Source organism: Diadema setosum, chromosome 5 (genome assembly GCF_964275005.1).
Source record: "Diadema setosum chromosome 5, eeDiaSeto1, whole genome shotgun sequence".
NCBI classification, from domain to species: Eukaryota; Metazoa; Echinodermata; class Echinoidea; order Diadematoida; family Diadematidae; genus Diadema; species Diadema setosum.
The window spans coordinates 36,699,985-36,719,661 of record NC_092689.1 but is presented as its reverse complement, the minus strand read 5'-3'; the positions used below and the strand labels follow the sequence as shown (position 1 = coordinate 36,719,661).

General features: G+C 36.9%; 1 long non-coding RNA gene across 1 annotated transcript in view; it reads right to left on the bottom strand.

Moving 5' to 3' along the window:
• The window catches only part of LOC140228697 (uncharacterized), a 78,185-nt gene extending 59,504 nt beyond the window's left edge, over window positions 1-18,681 (bottom strand). The window contains exon 1 of the long non-coding RNA XR_011901251.1: window positions 18,629-18,681. This is a non-coding gene — a long non-coding RNA (uncharacterized lncRNA). The remainder of the gene's footprint in view (window positions 1-18,628) is intronic.
• Window positions 18,682-19,677: the final 996 nt, after the last annotated feature.

Genomic DNA, 19,677 nt, shown 5'->3' with positions numbered 1-19,677 from the left:
AAACCCTGTGCTTCATGCAAAGACAAGTCTCAGAGAGGGAAAAGAAACTTTCATGTACAATTTTGTTGTTTTTATAAGTCAGCCCTGGATTGTGAGGAGGCACTACACTATGGCAGCAAGCACTTTGCTCCAGGTAAATGTACATATAGGACCCTATTTCCAAGCAGTGCATTTGATAACCATTAATCTACATATCACACACAGTATCAGAGAGGAAGGGTAGTAGTACAATATCAAAAAAAATAAATAAATAAATAAATAAATAGATAACAGGCCTAAACAAATACATCATTGCATAAAATGTTAAATCTTCTTTTTCCACAGAATGATGAGTTAAGGTACTTCCAGCAATATCAGCGATTAGTTACTCAGTATGTTCATACAAAACAGAGAAACAACTAAATATAAAGATAGCATCAGTGAAAATAATAGTACAAAATCAGACTGATACAAGAATATCTATAAAGGTATATGACTATTGTCTAGTCTAATGAACACACTGTAACATGGCATGGTGTTCATCAGGGAGGTGGGAAGAGACTCTTCCCACCTCCCTGTGTTCATCAACAAGCACTCTAACTGGCATCTTGATCAAGGCTATGACATTTTTGGGGGTACACAGTAGCTTGCTTTGTTCATTAAATGTCCCAAATGTCATGCTTTCTCACAGAGGCATCAAAAGTTCCAATCACGATTCAGCTCACGATTATAGGAAGGAATATCATACATGCATAATCACATGTCCTCTGAGAGAGGAAGTCATTTTATCCATGCATATTCACAAGCAGATTTTTGCCGATAGAAATAGGGTACTCTACACAGAAACTTCATGGCAATGTAACTGAAAAAAAAAAGGTAGTGTAATTTCCTAATACAATGCTTTTTTAGCCAAATCTAAAATGACATTATGCACAATACCTTTCTGATTTTAAAATAATATCTTTCATTTCTTGTTTTCTTTCAGTTGTACAAGAGAGTTATTTTAGCAAGCCAACTGGCTTTAACCTGTTGCGGACTTGCCCCAAAGCATACTACCGTAAACGCATAAATTGTTGTGGTACATTAATTTTTGCATATATTTCGTGCCACTTCTGGCTAGTGCGAATCCTAAAACCCACAAAACACACATCCACAATTATCAACGTTTACAGTATAATTTGGGCAGATGTCTATACGGGAAGTGCATGTTATAGCAAAATCTGCTCATCCTAAACGAGTTAAGATATCACTAGCTATCGCAATCACTGCATGTTAAGATTGTTTGAAGCATTTCACTGAGACAAGCCTAGATAACAAATAACAAAAAAAGCTCCCCCTCCTACTTCTTTTCCATATTCTTGTCCATACTCCTACCCCCTTCCCCTCCCCCCCCCCCCAACAGTCACAAACAATTCATAGGGAACCTTTGTTACTGCCATCTAAAAGAGCGCGCCTTATGCTGAATCCATTGTCTACCTGCGATCCAGGTCGCACACATAGTCACTTCATCTGTGAAAACAGAGTTTCACCTAGCCTGGCTGGAAACACAATCCTAGTCAAACATGATCCCCTGACCTTGGCCTTGAACTTCAACTGAACCCCAGTACATGCCTTCCCTCTGCAGGCAAAAAAAGAAAAAGAAAGAAAAAGGAAAGAAAGAAAACGAAATAAACAGCAAAATGATGCATTTACGGCTGCTGTGCCACCTACTTAGCTCCCTCTCTCTCCACCTGGTACTTTTGATGCATCTGGTCGCATCGCTTCCATATGAATTGAGCCGACTAATATTCTAAACAATGAAGCATTTGCACCAGTTGAGCTGAACTTTTTTCTACCACAAATAGCAGCACAAATAAGTCCTATCGCATAATCACAGTGGTTTGCTCTTCAAATAAGGCGCTTTTCCAATTCATAAATTTTATTGACCTTGAAGAAGAATATTGCTTAAACAATTATCCAATAAAAAGAAAACATACAAGAATCCAGATAAAGTCACACATATAGGACCAATTTGACAGTTTTCTCTTACTTTTACAGTTGCTAAGCTTCCATGTTGTGACTTCTCTACTGGATTACTATTGCCTACCACCTGTTTCCACAAAAAAAAAAAAAAACCCTCAGTCTTGAGCACACAGTACACTACTCTCACGTGGAAGAGAATGTTCATAGACATAGGCCTGCCACTACTAAAATGGGAATAGCTTTTCCAAGACTGTTGGTGGCTGTTGGGATGTGGAGAAACAGATTTCAACCTGGAGACAAGACTATAACTTCACTGAGCACATAGGGCAGAAAATATGCTCCTGAAGATAGAATCCTTCACATGTATGCCCGAATATATATAGCAGAGAAGCAATGACACAGTCTTCTTATCCTGTGAAGTAATGCAGTGACAGTATAGTCACTGCTAAAAAAGAGAGAGAGAGAGAGAGGTGCGAGTGAGGCCACCTCCCTGCTGAAATCATATAAACTTGGTTGTTTGTGTGTTCACACAGTTCTCAAATTCCAGAGAAAATTCAAAGAAACATGTTTCTTTGCTTGGACTATGTCACAACAGCTAGCAGATCAACCTTCTGCAGAAGCTGCTGCTTTTATAACTCTTCAAAAGAGCTAAATCCTAAGCCCACAATACCATGTTGATTTATCCAGATATTTCGTTTTTCATTTCATTTATTGGCATTTACACACTCTACACAGATGGGCAAGAAAAAAGGAGCTAATGAATTTTTGTAATTTCTACTGTGCAATATTTGGGATTCTGCGATTTATGTTCATGCCCCTGGACGTTGTCACGGTAACTCTAGTTTGAAAGGCTCTATTAAAACAGGGCTTGAGACCTTGAGACACCATCTATACTATATATGATTTTAATACAGACATTCTTTATCTTTGTGCAATTTCACCCCAATTTACGTGGGACTGGCAAGTCATTCCAAACTCCCCTAAAAGCTACAAACTTTAAAATCTGCTTCAGAGATATCCAGCATATTTACATTTTGCATGACCATAAAATATGAGAGTTCCAGTCCTTTTGATAACTGAAAGAAGATAATTTCTCAAAGCATACTGAGTTCTTTGTGCAACAACTCAAAGAGTATGAGGTCTTGTATCACTTCTTTCCATAGATAAACATTACATTACCCCCCCCCCCCATCTACTTTTGTTAAAGATACTTCATGGTGGTTTAATTTTCACAAATTGTGAGAATCGATTAATTCTTGTGACAAAGCAACATGTCAACTAATTCCAATAATTTTGAGGAGATGTAGTATGGTACAGGCAGTATTTTCATATAAGAGAATATGTCTGAGTTAATTTAAATTCTTCACTGCACAAATCCCATTAAATATGGCTGCGTGAAACATCAAAAGTTATGAAATTTACAAAAGCATTTAGACGACATATGCTGAATACTACAAATATCTGTATGTAACAGGTATATTAGCAAAGGGAATAGCAATAAATATGCAGGCATTCTTCCATTGTGAACAATAACCATGTCACTAGGGAAATGTAAAAGCAGTGGAATTGTGGAAGCTTCCTTTCCAAGAAAGTATCTACACTCACAGTAATGTCCACTTTTACAGGATTCAAAAAGATTCAAAAAGATAATGCATTGTGGAAAAGTTTTGAGCAGTTCCCTGAAACCACTGTTGGTTATGAGACAGACTCATGTCCTAAAAAGGATAACTCTGAATATAACTATACTACTTCAAATGAGGGCAGAACGGTAGTTTCTGAGCTACACCAGAAAACAAAATGTGAATAATTTCTAAAAATTTCTGCTCCCTATGCAATTTTAATCTCAGCAGACAAAATAAAGCACTACTGAAGAAACTGAACATATCTAGGACTTGAGGTATAATCATTTATGACAGGAAGGGAAGAATATAGGGCAACATCCTGTTCCCATTTTTCCTACAAAATCATCAGATTTCTAACATACATTGTACATTGTGCTATCATGTGACCTTCATATCGCCATATACATGATCTCTAAAAACACTGCAAACTTTGATTAGCAGTCCACAAAATCACTCTTCCTTGGTTGCAAATTACATCCAAGTCACAATTTTCTATCACACACTACTCATTTCACATATGATGATGATTTTTTCTTCTCTCTCTCTCTCTCTCTCTTTCAGGTGATTCTGTTTTGTTCTATAATGCCATGTGTTCTTGCAATCCACATTCTCAAACACTCAAAGCAACTGTGTGATCATGACATGACAAGTACTAGTCGTAAAGTGTGGCAAGTTATGACCTTTCTAATTGTCACATGCTTGTGCCGAAGATTTAAAACAAATAAGGAGAAGAATACAAAAACTAATGACAGGTGGGGGAGGGGGGGGGGGGTCCCCCTGTTACTAAACATTATATTTTTATCACTGATTTTTTAGAAGATTGTGTAAAACTTAAATTCATTCAATAAGCATGTCGCATGTCAGGAAACCTTAATTCGACAAGCAGTGAAAAAAGAAACAAAATTGCACAATATTACAACTCCTGCATGGTGAGATCATCTCCATACCTACCTTGAGCCCACAGCTCAGGCAAGGCTACCCATTTTAAAGCACTGAGCATGAGACTTGTGCATTTCATATATTTCTCATGCTCTCTAAACTGATCTATGTAAAGCTTGCACTTGAGAAGAACAAAGGAGAAAGAAGTGTTACGATGAACATCAACATCTGCAGGGCACCTAACCTTTTTGTATCATACAGCCCTAAAAGGTACACACCGGATATGATATCAATATCTGACCAGACCCGACCAATTTCTGTTTAACCACCCTAGGAGGAGAAACTTCAATTAGGCTCTACGAAAAATTCCTAAATCAGTATAGATGATCTCATTGAAAAAAAAAAAAAATTTTTGTTTTCAAGTCTTTGTAAAAATACAAAAAAAAAAATGATTCCCCTGACTGCTCCATTTCTCAATACAAAATGCAGAAGCTCCACATAATGTCCACAAATAAACCGCCACTCTCCCCCCCCCCCCCCCAGTCATATACCTTTTGTCTCAATAGGCCTGTTCATATACACTAAAAACAAAAATAGTTTTAAGGAATTTATTTTTGCTTTGCTTTGTCATTCATGAAACAGTAATTCTTATGTGAAGACACACACATCAACAAATTCATTATCATGATTCGCACTGCCATGCCAAAAATTGGTCCGTTTTTATTTTGTTTTTAACCCTCACAAAGTATTTGCTTTGCCAGTGTGTGTGAAATGGCATTATGTACAAAAACAAAATTGATTTTTGTTCAACCCACAGTTCATCTCGCCGCACTGGGTGACAGTGACTGAGGTCGTGCTCAGGTCATTGCTAAGGCATGTGCAGCTGAGAGATTTAAAGTGCTTTGCTTGCAGCTACACGTATGTGATTTCTTTGCCGATGTGTGAACAGCAGTGAAGAAAATCAATTAGGCATGGCAATCCAAAAGCCCATAATTCATGTCTATGAATGGGCCTATCATCTCACTCACACCTCTTATACACTTGAGGGTGCCCTGCTCAGGCAAGCTAGAAACCTGCTGCAATAAAACCATGTGATGGATTTTATGCTGTGCAAGTATTGAACATAGGACACAGATATGGGCATGCGAACTAGCAGAAATATGTTTGGTTGTTTTTATTTAAGTATCAAATGAAGCGATTTTTGTGGTTTTTTTTTCAATAATTTTAGGTTATAATTCTGATTCAGTTTGTACCATGTTTGTTCTAAAATCAAACGATGTTAGATTTCATGCATAAAGATAGTTATGCAAAGAACTGTCATTATGCAAATTGCCAGAACACCATACTTTAAATGTTATCATTACTTGAGGCTACACTAAACTTCTACCGCAACAGAATGCAAACGGGAGCTTTTATTCCGGTACTATGCAGATGGGTAACTAAAAAATTGATGACTGGATATAAGACTGAGTGTAAAAACACTTGCGGGCAAGACTTGGCACCTGTAAGAAAGAGCTGGTGATTTATAGACAACATGTCGGAGGAAGTTTCATGATTTTCTTTTCTTTTTTCCCTGCCCTATCCGTAACTTTTACATGCAGCTACAAACTGTATGCAGCGGTGCAATCTTGTCAATTAGAGAGCTCTAAAGAAAATAATCGACAACACACCGTGAGCTCAGTGAAAACACCTGGAAATGTTGACCTTCTGGGCAAAGAGTGCAGGCTTGGCCTTGGTGTGAACTTGAACTAGGATGTGTCTGCACTGTAAGCTGTCTGCCTTTGGCCGAAAAATGAAATCCACTCCATCTGCAAGTTGGCTGTAATATACTTAGAGAGTAAAATTAAACATACAGAACACTGAAAGTAAAGTGGGGGAGGGGGATAAGAAAGCTAGGGAATTCCAAATTTTCACATATTTTACCAGAACATTGGTATCACTTCCAGTCACACTGGTAAAATAACAGAGATGATGATATCAAGGGTAGTCTCACAACTCTCAATAAAAATTTCCTTCTTCACATAAATCCACGACAATATTTCATTCTTCACATCAAATTGTTTCACAAAGTTGGAACAATCTAGCAATGACTTGGGGGAAGGGAAGGGAGTTACAATTTTTTTTGATTATTGAGATAAATATTCAAAGTAATCATGAAATATCCAATGTATTTCAAAGCATAAAAAGAGTGATCTTATCATCATGTCTCAATGTATAGAACAAAGGTAGAGTTTGTATTAAAAGCATTTGCAACATCTAAATTGCATGCATGATTGGTAGGATATAAAATCCATACTAAATTAAACTTCTGTGGTTTTTTTTTCTTCTTTTGCCCTATTTTTATGTGAAGTTGTGTTGATGTTTATCATTTGTTTTCATTTTTTTTTTCAGTCCGTCCTCAACGGGTTAAAGGGGAATTGTCTTTTGATAATGAACATTGAGGGATCATTCTTTGTTAATGGACATCAACAGGAGTCATCTTTTGATAAGAAACATGAAGGGGAATCATCGTTTGATAAAGAGCATTAACCTGCTGAGAACGAGTCCCGAGTATACTCGGGCAAGGGTCTATGGGAAATGCGTGTTGTAGTCAACATGAACATGGAGTACAATCGATTTAATTGTAGATCATTTTTTAAATATTTATGGGATGATTCTCCTAAACGCTCTTTCTTCAAGGGCATTTGGCATCAATATTCTTCATTAAAGGATGATTCCCCTCAAAGTTCTTTATCTGAAAAGGATGATTTTTCTCTCAACCCGTTGATGGTTTGATTTTTCTAGTTGTAAATGAGGTGCCCACGTGAACTCAAACAAGTTATCTATTCATTGCAAGTTTAGCTCACATTATTTCTAGATGCAACAATCTGTATCAAACATACACATACTGCTGTACATCTACTTTTGATGGCCTTGAAATATGGACTGGCTCATAGAGTAAGTTTCCAAAAAGCTACACAATGTATAAAAGATTCAGCAGCAGATGCAGTACCCTAAAATGCATTAGACAGTGTAATTTGTACTACCACATCTTGGACAGACAAAGTACTCGCAGTACTACTTCTTTGACGGTGGAACCATGATAAATACTCCCTGGACCACCATCTCAAATTGGCATTATTGGCACACAAATGTATCATTTGTGATATCATTACACACATTTTCACAAGATCTGTTGCCGCGGTAAGCAGGTAAGCGACAACGCATATCCACATTTAGTGCATGTCTGCATAAACATACAGTAAGAACAGTCGTCAATCATTGGACGGTCCACATTTGAAGGCAAAGAAAAACAAAAAACACACCCACACAAATGCACACACATACTCATCCATCAATGAACTCACACATTCACCAAGACTGCAATTACAAGTGTGGGAGTTGGGGGGGGGGGGGAGGAGAAATAAGACAGGGAGTGATACAAAAAGGAGGGATTGTACTGGGAGAAGCATGGCCTTGTTCATGGACTTGCTAAATCTGTCCTCATTATCTTGTTATTGGCATATTATTCCATCTCTCTGATTCTACAGCTGTAACTCCCTGGATAAGCACGCATCAAATGACCACTTTGCCCAAAGATTTCTGTTTGCCGATTTGTTCCAACGTGTCAAAATAAACACAGCTTGGATAAGTGGCCAGGGAGCTATTTGGATGAAGTAAATGTTTAATGGCCAAACAAGCTGAAATACTGCACTAGGGTATAATTGAGGCAAGTAGGCTAGAACATTGTGAGTGTATATAACTCATCCATGAACATCTGTCAAATTTTCAGGCTTTGAGCCACACCTTCCCTCATCAATTGATGGGGATTTTTCTCACCTTCAATACAAACCGAGAATCAATTAATCTGAAGACTGGAAATGCAAATTAAATTTTCAAGAACCCAAATACTTAACCCGTTGAGGACAGTTTGATTTTGCTACAACACGCATTTCCCATAGACACCTGCCCGAGTATACTCGGGACTCGCCCTCAACTGGTTAAATGGCTTTACTTTCTGTTCTAGCTAATGTGATATGAGGCTATGAATAATTTCTTCACCTCCGGCAGTGGTGTCAGAACCAGAGCATTGGCAGTGAAGTGACCTCACCTACTAAAATCTCACCAGAACATCCTGTTTAATTACAAGTTGCTGAAAAGTATCTGTCATTTAGACCTCTTACTTACTTATTATACATACATGTTATATTGCAATATGGCAAAATAAATGAATAAATAATCAATATTAGTAATGGTAATAATAACAATAAGAATATTAATGATAATAATACTAATAATGTTTATGATAATAATTATAATACCAATAATGATAATAATAACAACAATAATACAGTAATATTCCCAGAGAACACAAAACAACTTTACAAATTTTCTCCTGTTTGGTGGATTTTGCCAATTTTGGTTTCACTTTGAACTTCATTTCATTTCATTTCATTTATTTTCATTCTCATTTTTCTTCCAACAAAACATAACACAAAGTAAAACAGAAGGCTGATGAATGTTGAATACTAACAAATGGCACAAAAACAAAAGAAAAATGGTTGGCTTGTGAAACAAGCTTTTATACTTATAGCAAAACATATTCAACTTGCAACCTACAATGTAAATGCAAAATGCCCTTATCTAAACCTTATGTGGAACATATTATAACGGTGTCATCTGTGATAAAACTGTGAAATAAAAGTGTCTCTAAACAATATTTTCTTCTTCTTTTATGGAATAGAAATGTTATTCATAAGATTATATGGAAACAAATTCACAAAAATCTGATGAAGATCATGTGAAATTACATTGAAATTATCGATAGGGACATGACAATTTACAAAGAAAAAATATTTGCGACCCCTCATATTATGATACCCTGAATAAAAGTCACAGAAATGACAAAAGCTGTAAAAACTGCAAAATGAAGGTAAATTCATTTAAATACCGAAAAAAATTGAAAATTCTAAGCTTGATACCCAAACATTGTCATCTAAAATCATTATCTCCTGAGACTATTTGTACTGTACATGTACTAGATACAGAGCATTTCACTTCTGAAGCATATTGCTATATAACTGTAATAGAGACAACCTATACTGTTTCAACAGCATATCTTTCATATGCTTTACCTCATCTGAACTTGAAAGTCACATTTACAAATTAGCATCCTAACAATGTCTGCTTTTCTGTATAAACTGATACAAAATGCCTATCATTTGAAAGCTTGAAGCATGGAAAATTAGAAGTATGAAGACAAATAATCTTGTGCAGCTTTCATACTGAAAGGTGATATGTTAGCTATTCAAAAAAAATTTCGTTTGTTTATATGTAAACTAGTGATCCAATGACAAATACATGTACAATTGTATAAATGTACCATACTTATTGTCCCCACTTACCCTGCACTTGTTTGTTATAAATGTGATGTCTTCTCAGAAATGTGAAAAAGAGCACATCACTTGTCCCTTTCTTCCTAAAACTACTTCCCCAGATGGCATATTAGTGTATTACATAGAGAAATGCACTCACCCCCCCCCCCCTTTTTCAGTAGAGCATATCTCAAGGTATGAATGCTTAGTTTGAATATTGTCCTTATTCATCACATAAACAATGTGGTCAATCTGTTTAAGTGTCTTAAGAAATTCCTTTACCTGTTCACAACCTTTAACATAGTTTCAATAGTCATGGTGCATTACCCCCACAAAAGCAGTGCAGCGCCACCTATAGTTGAGGGGCATTTCACCAGCCAGCCAGATAAGGCTACAGTGTAGTCTCAAGGAGCTATTACACTATTATGTGTAATAGCTCCTTGGTAGTCTGTAGTACAACATACAATGTGTACTATTACCACTCTGTCTGCCTCTACTGCATTCAATATTGTTAAATATGCCAAAGTCGTATTGAGAAGGCCAAGATCCTTAGCAACTGATAAGCACTGACAACAGTCAGATTTAATGTAAAGTTGAAGTAAAGAAGTTTCAAGAATTCATTCAAATGAACCATTTGACATGGCTCTTCTTATACATTATGTTTTGTTAGCTACAAACGTATGTGCAGTAGGACTTGCAGATACACGTAACATGAAACAAGCTGTATGTGCATTACACAGCCAACATGTTGCACGTACAGCTCGACACAGTGATAATGCAATTACAAATGACAATGACATTATTGACAGATACTCATTGCTATTGCTGACTTGACTTTTTTATTTCCGATACTTGAACAACAAATTCATGGGTTCACCTGAGGACTAGAAATGTCAAAACATTCTGAATAGCTTTATCTAAAGATACTAAACATCAAGATAAGCAACATGTTTTCTCTGAACAAAAATATGGCAAGGAATTCTTTTATCCTCATGCACTTTTCTGCATTTATACTTTAAACTTGCCAGGCCAGTTCTAACAAAAAGACAAATATTTTAATTTAATAAGGATGTCTGGGTTGTGTCGACCTGTGAAAGTTATTCTGATACATTATCGAACAACTTGATTTCATGCACTAAAACATGTGCATGTGGTCATGTATTGTTGTTTTTATATTTCACAGGAATAAATACATGGATGAACTTTAGACAATCCACATATCAAACTGTGTCGGCCATCCAGACTTATGGCTGAATAAGTGATCCTAACCACCAGCAACGATCTAGGAACTGCTAGGTGCAAAAATCTTAACATCTGGATAACCTGCTAACTCCATTATCTTAAACTTACTTTACTTTAATACAGAGTGTGTCTACATGCAATACTCTCCTGCCTGATATGCTTGGGAACACATGAGGAAAGCTGCACCCCTGCAACACCTGTCAATATCTTTCAAGTCAAACACATCCTTCCTACAAAACACTCCGAACAAAAGATTACAAGGCGCGCATTATAAACATTTGCAGGGATCATTACACAACTGCGAAACCCATTAGTGCAAAACTCAGATCAACACAATGCCTACATGAACAGATCTATCCATTAGCTAATGCACAACAGACAACAGACATGGCTGAATCAGGAGAGAAGGAATCTGATTAGCTTTCCACAAGTGCATAAGATTAAGAAATGAAAAGAGTGATTTTTTTTTTCTTTATATAGATCATATAAACTCACAAACCACTACCTCGGTATATACACATATTTGCTTACATTTTTTTTTTAAGATTAAAACACACTTTCATTTACTTTTTTGTATATTTTACAGTTCTATTATGGAAATATCCTTCGTTATCCTTACTGAATATTACAAATGACATAAGATTAAAAAGCACAAGATCCTAACATTTTGGTATTTCAAATTGCAGATTTGTCACACATGTTCATAATTTCATTATGATGACAGCACCTATTAAATGTAAAGGTGTACTGTATGTCTGAAAACAAAAAAGCAGTAAAAACTTGTGGAACACAAAATAAAACGTACAGCTTTGTAATAACAAATGTATATCATTCTAAAACATTTCCTCACCACAAGTTGCTCAATGCAACATGCTAGTGACAGCTGCTCACATATAAAATATGGAGATACAGTGTATATGTTCTGCTCATGAGGGAGATCCAGCTCACGGGCTGATTTCCAACCTCCCCAAGCAATATGTACAGTACATGTATGTTCGATCTCCAGAGTCACAGGAATTGAAAATGTTTGAACATTCACTGAAGAGGCATACTGATCCAGATGATCTACAATGTATGTCAAATCAGCACATCCCCACGCCCTGCATGCAGACAGTACAACAGACATGAACCAAGACTGAACCCCCCCCCCTTCACACACACACACACACACACACACACACACACACACACACACACACACGCAAGCAGGTTTACAAAAATACAATTGTACATGCACAAACACTCACACCAATGCCAGAAAAAAAAAATGTATGTACAATAAAACTGTTAAGTTGACTTTCATATTCAACTGAAAGACAGGTGCTGATTCCACAAATTCAATTCAGAAGCGGTGCTCTGGAAGGCACAGGGGAAAACGCAATGCACACATATTATGTACCTGTATGCCAAGGTTCATGAAGCGTTTAACTAGTGCCAAGCTGAACCAAGAAACAGACAAATTTCCAGGAGTCGATGGATATATCAGACAGAATTTCTGCCGATGTAATTCGACCAGGAAGCGAGTAATGCGCATCAAACATGAGCATGTGCCACCAATTTCCTCATCCCCCTCAAAGAGACGAACCATCTGAAAAATTATTATATAACAAAACAGAGGAAACAGAGCTTCCAAGGCGCAATGTTATTCCACGCTTGTCCGAACCAATAACTCCTGACAATTTCTCCACAGTCTCTGGCATCAAGACAGCGCTTGTCAGATGTGATAGATTTTGTCATTTCTACAGAGCTTGAGAATGAGACATCAAGAACTCTTCAGACATTTTACAGTTCTTTCTTCCATGTCTGACCCCCCCGAAAAAAAAAAAAAAAATAGAATGGGAACAGCACTTGTCTCCCATCTGCAAAAGGAAATTTCAATCTGATCGTAATTTGCTTCCAGGTAACAAATATTACGATGACATATGAACATCATTAAAGAGTCTCCTTCTGATTTCACATGAAAGTATTATTCATGCCTCTACGACAATGATTACAAAGGTCAAAAGAAAAATCATCGCTCCAGGACACTTTGTATTTCACTTTCTGAAGAGATTAGTTACACTTTACCTTCATTTACTCTATTCCACCAGGGAGGTGAGACACCTCCCTGATTCCACATACTGTATCTGAATTAATGTCACAAACTTTCGCAACTGAATTGAAGTCAAAAGCAATCACAGTCTGCAAATCTGGCAGTCTCTGTTCATTAAATCTTTTCCACATTCTGGCGATCTTTATAATTTCACACTTTCTTTCTTTTCTTTTTTTTTTCATACTCAGCAACATTCACAGTCACCAATTCAGTATTCATGACAACACATATTGGCAGCTTCTCTCTTTCCTCACAAAAGGGTTTCACCTTGAAGGCATAACATACTGTTGGGAAAGCATTTAAACCCAAATAGAATCTCATCTGGAAGAATCCACAGGAAGTTCAAGGCCACCTTGAAATGGATGGAAACGATGGAACCAGGATTCCCAAGTTTGTTTACAAAGAAAAAACTTTGTAACTTTGCCATTCAGATCTAATTCCAAGCACTGTCTGCTTTTGAAATGAAAACGAAATACACCACTTCTAAAAAGAGCAGTGATCCTGCCAAAGTAAACTAATAGCATAAACTGCCTTTTGAAATATTCACTCTCAATATTTTGTAGCTGAATGAATTGAGGAAATATGTTATTTCATCTAAGACTGATGTAAAATATCACTGACAACTCGAGTGCAATAATACAAATTAAAGAAAGCAGTAGAACGGTGAAGTAATGGTGAAGATGCCTGTAACATGGAGTATAATGGAAGCTACATGTACAAGGCTGTGACATCATATTGCTAGAGACCCCTCAAAAAGTTTAATGCATCAATACATAAAAAAAAAACAGGTACTGTATTATGAAGATGTCCAATGAAGAGAAACAATGCAATCAATGGCAACTAAGAACAGCCACATTCATGTTTCCATACAACTGTTCAGTTACATGTACTACCGTTATATGTGTGGGGCTTTTTTTTTTTTCATTGTTTATCATTAACAGTACTCTCCACTGATATGATCCCCCCCCCCCCCCCCCCATAGCCTTCTACGTCCCAGCCTTATAAACATTGTAGATTTGTTCATCTTCCTGAAAGGTTAATTTCCAGGACTGTAGAGGGCTCACTAATACTGTCTCAATCGATCACCATAGAGAAAAGCCTAAAATGGTGATAGACAAGGGTTACGAACTAAATACAACATGGAGATACAATGCTTAATCTACATGTATACACAGAGAAGCAACAAAGAAGTGGAATAATATGCAAAATGTTTTGCATGCTTTTATTTTCATGCTGGTTTCTTGTTGCACAAAATGACTGAAACTTTCCCCTTAAATTGCAGTACATTGTACATGATCTGCACTTTCATTTCATACATGAAATCCTTTTCATAGCTTTCTCTCTTCTTGTATTACTTCGATTTACAAAGGGTTACCTTAGAGGTCGGGAGGAATGGTCAGAAAAAGTTTTGCTCCAATGTTAGACCACAGAGAAAAAGAAGAAGTTCACAACATCGATTTCATATTTTAAAAAATACACAAATACTTTCCATAAAAATATGTCATGAAAACTACTATCTCCCCTTCCCACCCAGCCCTATCCTCCTCCCCCCCCCCCCCAAAAAAAAAGAAACAAACAAAATCTTTCCTCTACAATTGTATTTTATTTTAGCATCCACAAACCACCTGCTCTACAACACTGAGAACTCTTTCTTGCTTTGTGTATACTTGAGTCAATAGACACACAAGGCCACCACAGGTGTTACCTGCATACTGACTGATTCATCAGCAAGCCAAGCAATCATCATTGAGTGTAGACAATGAGCTGCCTCACTCAACACACACACACACGTGTAGGAATGTATCATAGCCTCATAGAACAATTATTATCAACTTGCATTTCAGTCAGTCATTCTTAAAGGCTTCTCCTTCATTCAAATACATGTAAGTTACGAGTAGAAGCATGCATGACCTTTTACTCCCAAATTTTTGACACAAAAAGGTTTATGGATGAATTCAGGAAGATTCTTGTAACAAACATTTCAGGAAACTACTTTGTAGAGCAATTTTCACTTGGTGAACAGATTTAACATTATTGCATGGTCATCTCAAGGAATGTAACGATGGAACAAATTGATGTTTTCCACAACACATAATTTGATTGCTCTACAAAAATATCCAGTTGTTTTGTTGTTGTTGCAAGTTGTTATATGATAGGATTTTTGAGCTCATTGTTGCAGGTGACCAATGATGGGATGGACATGAAATCTAACTGCAGATTCTACACTTGCACAACAAAGAGGTTGCAGTGGCTTCTAATTGGCCATGAGAAAATTTTGAGTCTCGAGTTGCAGAGCTTTTTTTTTCCAACTGACATTTTCATATATGGTAAAGACACTAAGGTACATCATGTCATCACTTACAGTAGAGCTAAAAACAGGTTTTTCATTGATACTATTGATACTTTTCTTACAAATACCTTTTACAATACATTCTTGAAGAACATTATTTCTCTCGAACACATTAAAACAATGCATTTTCACCTATAAATACCCTTGCCGACTGACTGCTGAAAAATTATAAACAAAGGAAATCTATGAACAAAGCTCTACATCTCTTTCAAAATTCCTGTTATTCAGATTGTCTTTTGTACTTGTAATATCTATTGATTTATAATTCATCATTTCTGCTATATTTTGGTTCATGTCCAACAAAGCAGGCTGGAAACATACATGTGCATTGCAAGTTATGTCTGCATTTTTTACTTTTCAATCCATATACACTGTATGAGAGGGAGCTCCAAATGGTAAACATTCAAGCTTTCTGATCAGTTAAAATGCATCTACAATCTGTACTGTATATGCAACAATTGTAACAAATACAGTTATAATCCCAGTGCTGTTTAATGGGGGCAAGTGCAATAATGCATTGCACACAGTAGCTTTAATATCTGAATGAATGTACAATGTGCAACAAATGAATACAAAACTTCCCCATAGATATGAGGGACTAGCATCTCTTTGACAAGTTCAAAAAGGTACATGTATTATGCAAAGATTTGGTCTAGATGAACTAAAAGTAATTTCTAGCTTGAACATTACATTACATTCCTTGAAATAATTCAATGTTTAGCCCCCCCCCCCCCCCCCCAAAAAAAAAGAAGCCAGTCTGTCTGTCGCATGCAACTTTCGCAGAGAGCTTTACACTTCATTCCCAGTCTGCAAACACAGAGCTTCACCAAAGTTCCTTGGAGCTTTCAAGAAATCTAGATTACATTGAAATGCAGTCAAATGTATCATGAGACACAATCACAGTCTATGATTGCAACTTCCTGTGGCACTGGGGTGCCAGTGCAACAGTAGGGCAACAGTATAAGTAATACTATGTTACTCTTCATGACCTCAATACACAAACAGGTCCAGCAAAGCACCCGTTTCCTTATTATACAATACTCACACACAACGTTTTATGTACAACATACTGTACATGGCATCCCTGAGCATTGGTGTAACTTTTGCATTGCTGTCATCAAGCTATAATTTATAAAAAGCTTGTGGTCTCTTACCCCCCCCCCTTTTTTTTTTTCTGAATCACAACTCAGTTTCAGATATACCAGCCTCTCTACTTTAAAGGTAGGGGATACCTTTTACAGAACTCCCAAAATGCAGCAAAACATTTATATGAACCTCAGGGGATCTGTCTAGGCCACTGCTTAGAAATTTGGAAGTCAACAGTTATCTACAATTTGAATAATGCACAAAACTCAACTACTCAGTAGTTCTGTGTGTCAGCCACACTTAAGCCTTTTTGTTGCAGTCTTCTGTATTTTTTATCTATAAACACAAATCTAAAAGTATAAGAGCTGATGTAATAACACATAGAGTGTGTGGCAAGAATGTATATAGAAATGTTTGTAAGTTTTGATGACCTTTATTCACAAAATATACATGATGGACACACATGCAGTGCATGGGTCTGCAAAGGTAGCCTAGTAATGTACTGGAATTTACGGTGAGCCCCGAAAAGAATTCAATTCAAAATCTAACGGTCAATAAAAATGTACTAAATGTTACCTTCCACTTTCAATACTTTATGGGAGTTTCTAAAATGATACTCTCTTCAACATACCACTGTGTTTATACAACTCTTCATTTAAGGCATGCAAATGGGATTCCCTACCTTTAATGGTCAAGCAATAGAATCTATAAAGTATCCAATCTCCATATTTCATTATAAAGACCTTGTGAATTTGAATACACTGTTTACACAATTTTTAAGTCAATTATGTCTTCTAAAACAATCACTCTGTTTCCATGGAAACAGTTGTGATGGACAAAAGTCATGACTATGACTGTGCCTAAATCAAACATGACTTATAAATCTTGAGGAACATAAGAAAATAAAACCAAAACATATTATCACAGCCTAAATATTCAGAAAATCGGGTGCAAATACAAATAAATAGGCCGCATAGAGGTTAACAAAAATAAAGATCCTCATCTTTGGTATACAGGTTCTTGTAATGGGTTCCTGCAATTACCTTTCAGTTTTAATTGTCCTACGGTGTACAAAGTGTTTCACAATCACATGCAAATTTTGATGCATAGTCCATAATTATACACATACATAGTGCAAATGGAATGTACATTTTTTAGTACAATTCTGGCTTCACATGCAGTCAGTCACCTTCTTGTTGTGGCAATCAGTTTTAAAAGAAACTAGACCGAATGCATGTCATCATGAACTTTCAAGTCACACATAACTGGACGCTGGTCGCCTCTGCATGAAACAATATCAGTAGTGTTGGCACATAGAAATACAGTATCTGCTGCGGTAATGTAAACCATGTGTACTTGTTCCAGTGCAGTGCCCAGTACTTATACAGCACAGCCAGACTGGTATAAGGTACCACCGTTAATAATAGTGTTATTGATTGGTCATGGTTTGCAACTGTGATTTGAGGCTTGAAATAATTCTCTCCGAGTATAAGCTGCGAAAATATTCTTCATCTGAACACATCTCTTCAATTCTGTTCATCAGTCATTCTCTAAACTCATGTTCTTAGTTTAAAGGGCATTTCTAGATCTAAAAGGAAAGAATTAGTCCCTCTGTTTATCACGGTCTATCAGTATCAGCCTTTGAGTTCATACTGTGGATGGGCTGAACGAAGGTATTGGGCAAGTGCTACACTTGTAACAACAATAATAACCATCGCAGGCGAGCAGCGAAGCAAGCCAGACAACGAGCGCTCGATGGACATGGGCAGAGCTCCGGCGCAATTTACATTCCTGCATCTCGCAGGCTACGGCGATCTGCCTACTACTACTAGCTGCGTGTATCGTGTATGATCGATCAGCAGGCACTCATCAGGCAACTTACGCCTGCACAAATTTCGTTTTCGCAATAATCCTACATCTATATCTTTAATTTTCCAAGGTTAATACACATGACATGTTTGAAATGCTTGGAGAGGAACAACATTCCTAGACATGTAACGAAAATCAAAGCAATACAACGTGAAGAGCCTTGCGGGTCTAGCCCGTGAGGACAACAACCTACCGTTCATTCAACCAGCAGGGGTCCAGCAAGCCGCCATACCACCAACCAAAAATTGTGTCTGTGCGAAACGTACGTCCTCTATAGGCCGTACCGTATACACATGTCGATCTGGCTGTGCAGTACACACACGTGCACACACACAAAACTGATAACGGGCGCGATTTGCTATAATGCCTGCTACACGGTGTAACAAGATCACTTTAGAAAGAAAAAAATGTTTTGTGAATAAGGGGCAAGTTTCAATGAATTAAAAAGTAGGCCCTTAATAATTTTTCCTGCTTCAATACAGTACTTCATTACACAGATAAGAGACGATCTTTCCTTTTGGCTTAGATGTTGGCATTCTTTACGTAATGATAAGGATCATTATTGTTTGAGAAAGAGCACCAAAGTCGGGAAAAAAAATCATTTTTACTGTTCTTTGATATTCTGTTTCCCAGTTAATGAAGTGACATTATCATCATGTCTTTTGGTTTGTTTGTTTTTGTTTTATTTTGGTTTTTTTTTTTTGGGGGGGAGGGGTCATTTTCAAAACCATTATTGCTCTGTAAATTTGAAACATAAATTTTTCCTGTTGCCTTGGAACGAATATGGTTAAACTTTTCAACACTGAAATCAAAGAAGTTATTTTCCACTGCGAACGTGAACGCAAACGAAATTATGTTGGAACTTTTAAAATTGAATTATGTTTATAATAATATTGGCTCAGATACTGCATGAATAGTTCCTTACATAGAAACACACTTTGCCTTGAGAATTTCTGGTTAAAAATATGGGCAAAGGTGACTCTAAATAGTGCTATTCACTCCGGGGCGAAGTCCCGAAGTCCATACTATATTCGAGGCTCAGGGGCCCAATGTTTTAACCAGAAACTCGAAATTAGGCCTAAGTGGAGTATATTTATTTCATACAAGATCAAAAGTTTTTAAAAAGAGGGGGGATCAGGCGAGAACTCTGTGATAGATGCGACTTGTAGTGGTAGGATCCTACATATACAGTGACTGTATACGAAGCAGCGCGCGGTGTCAGAATTCTTCTGATTCTGTGAC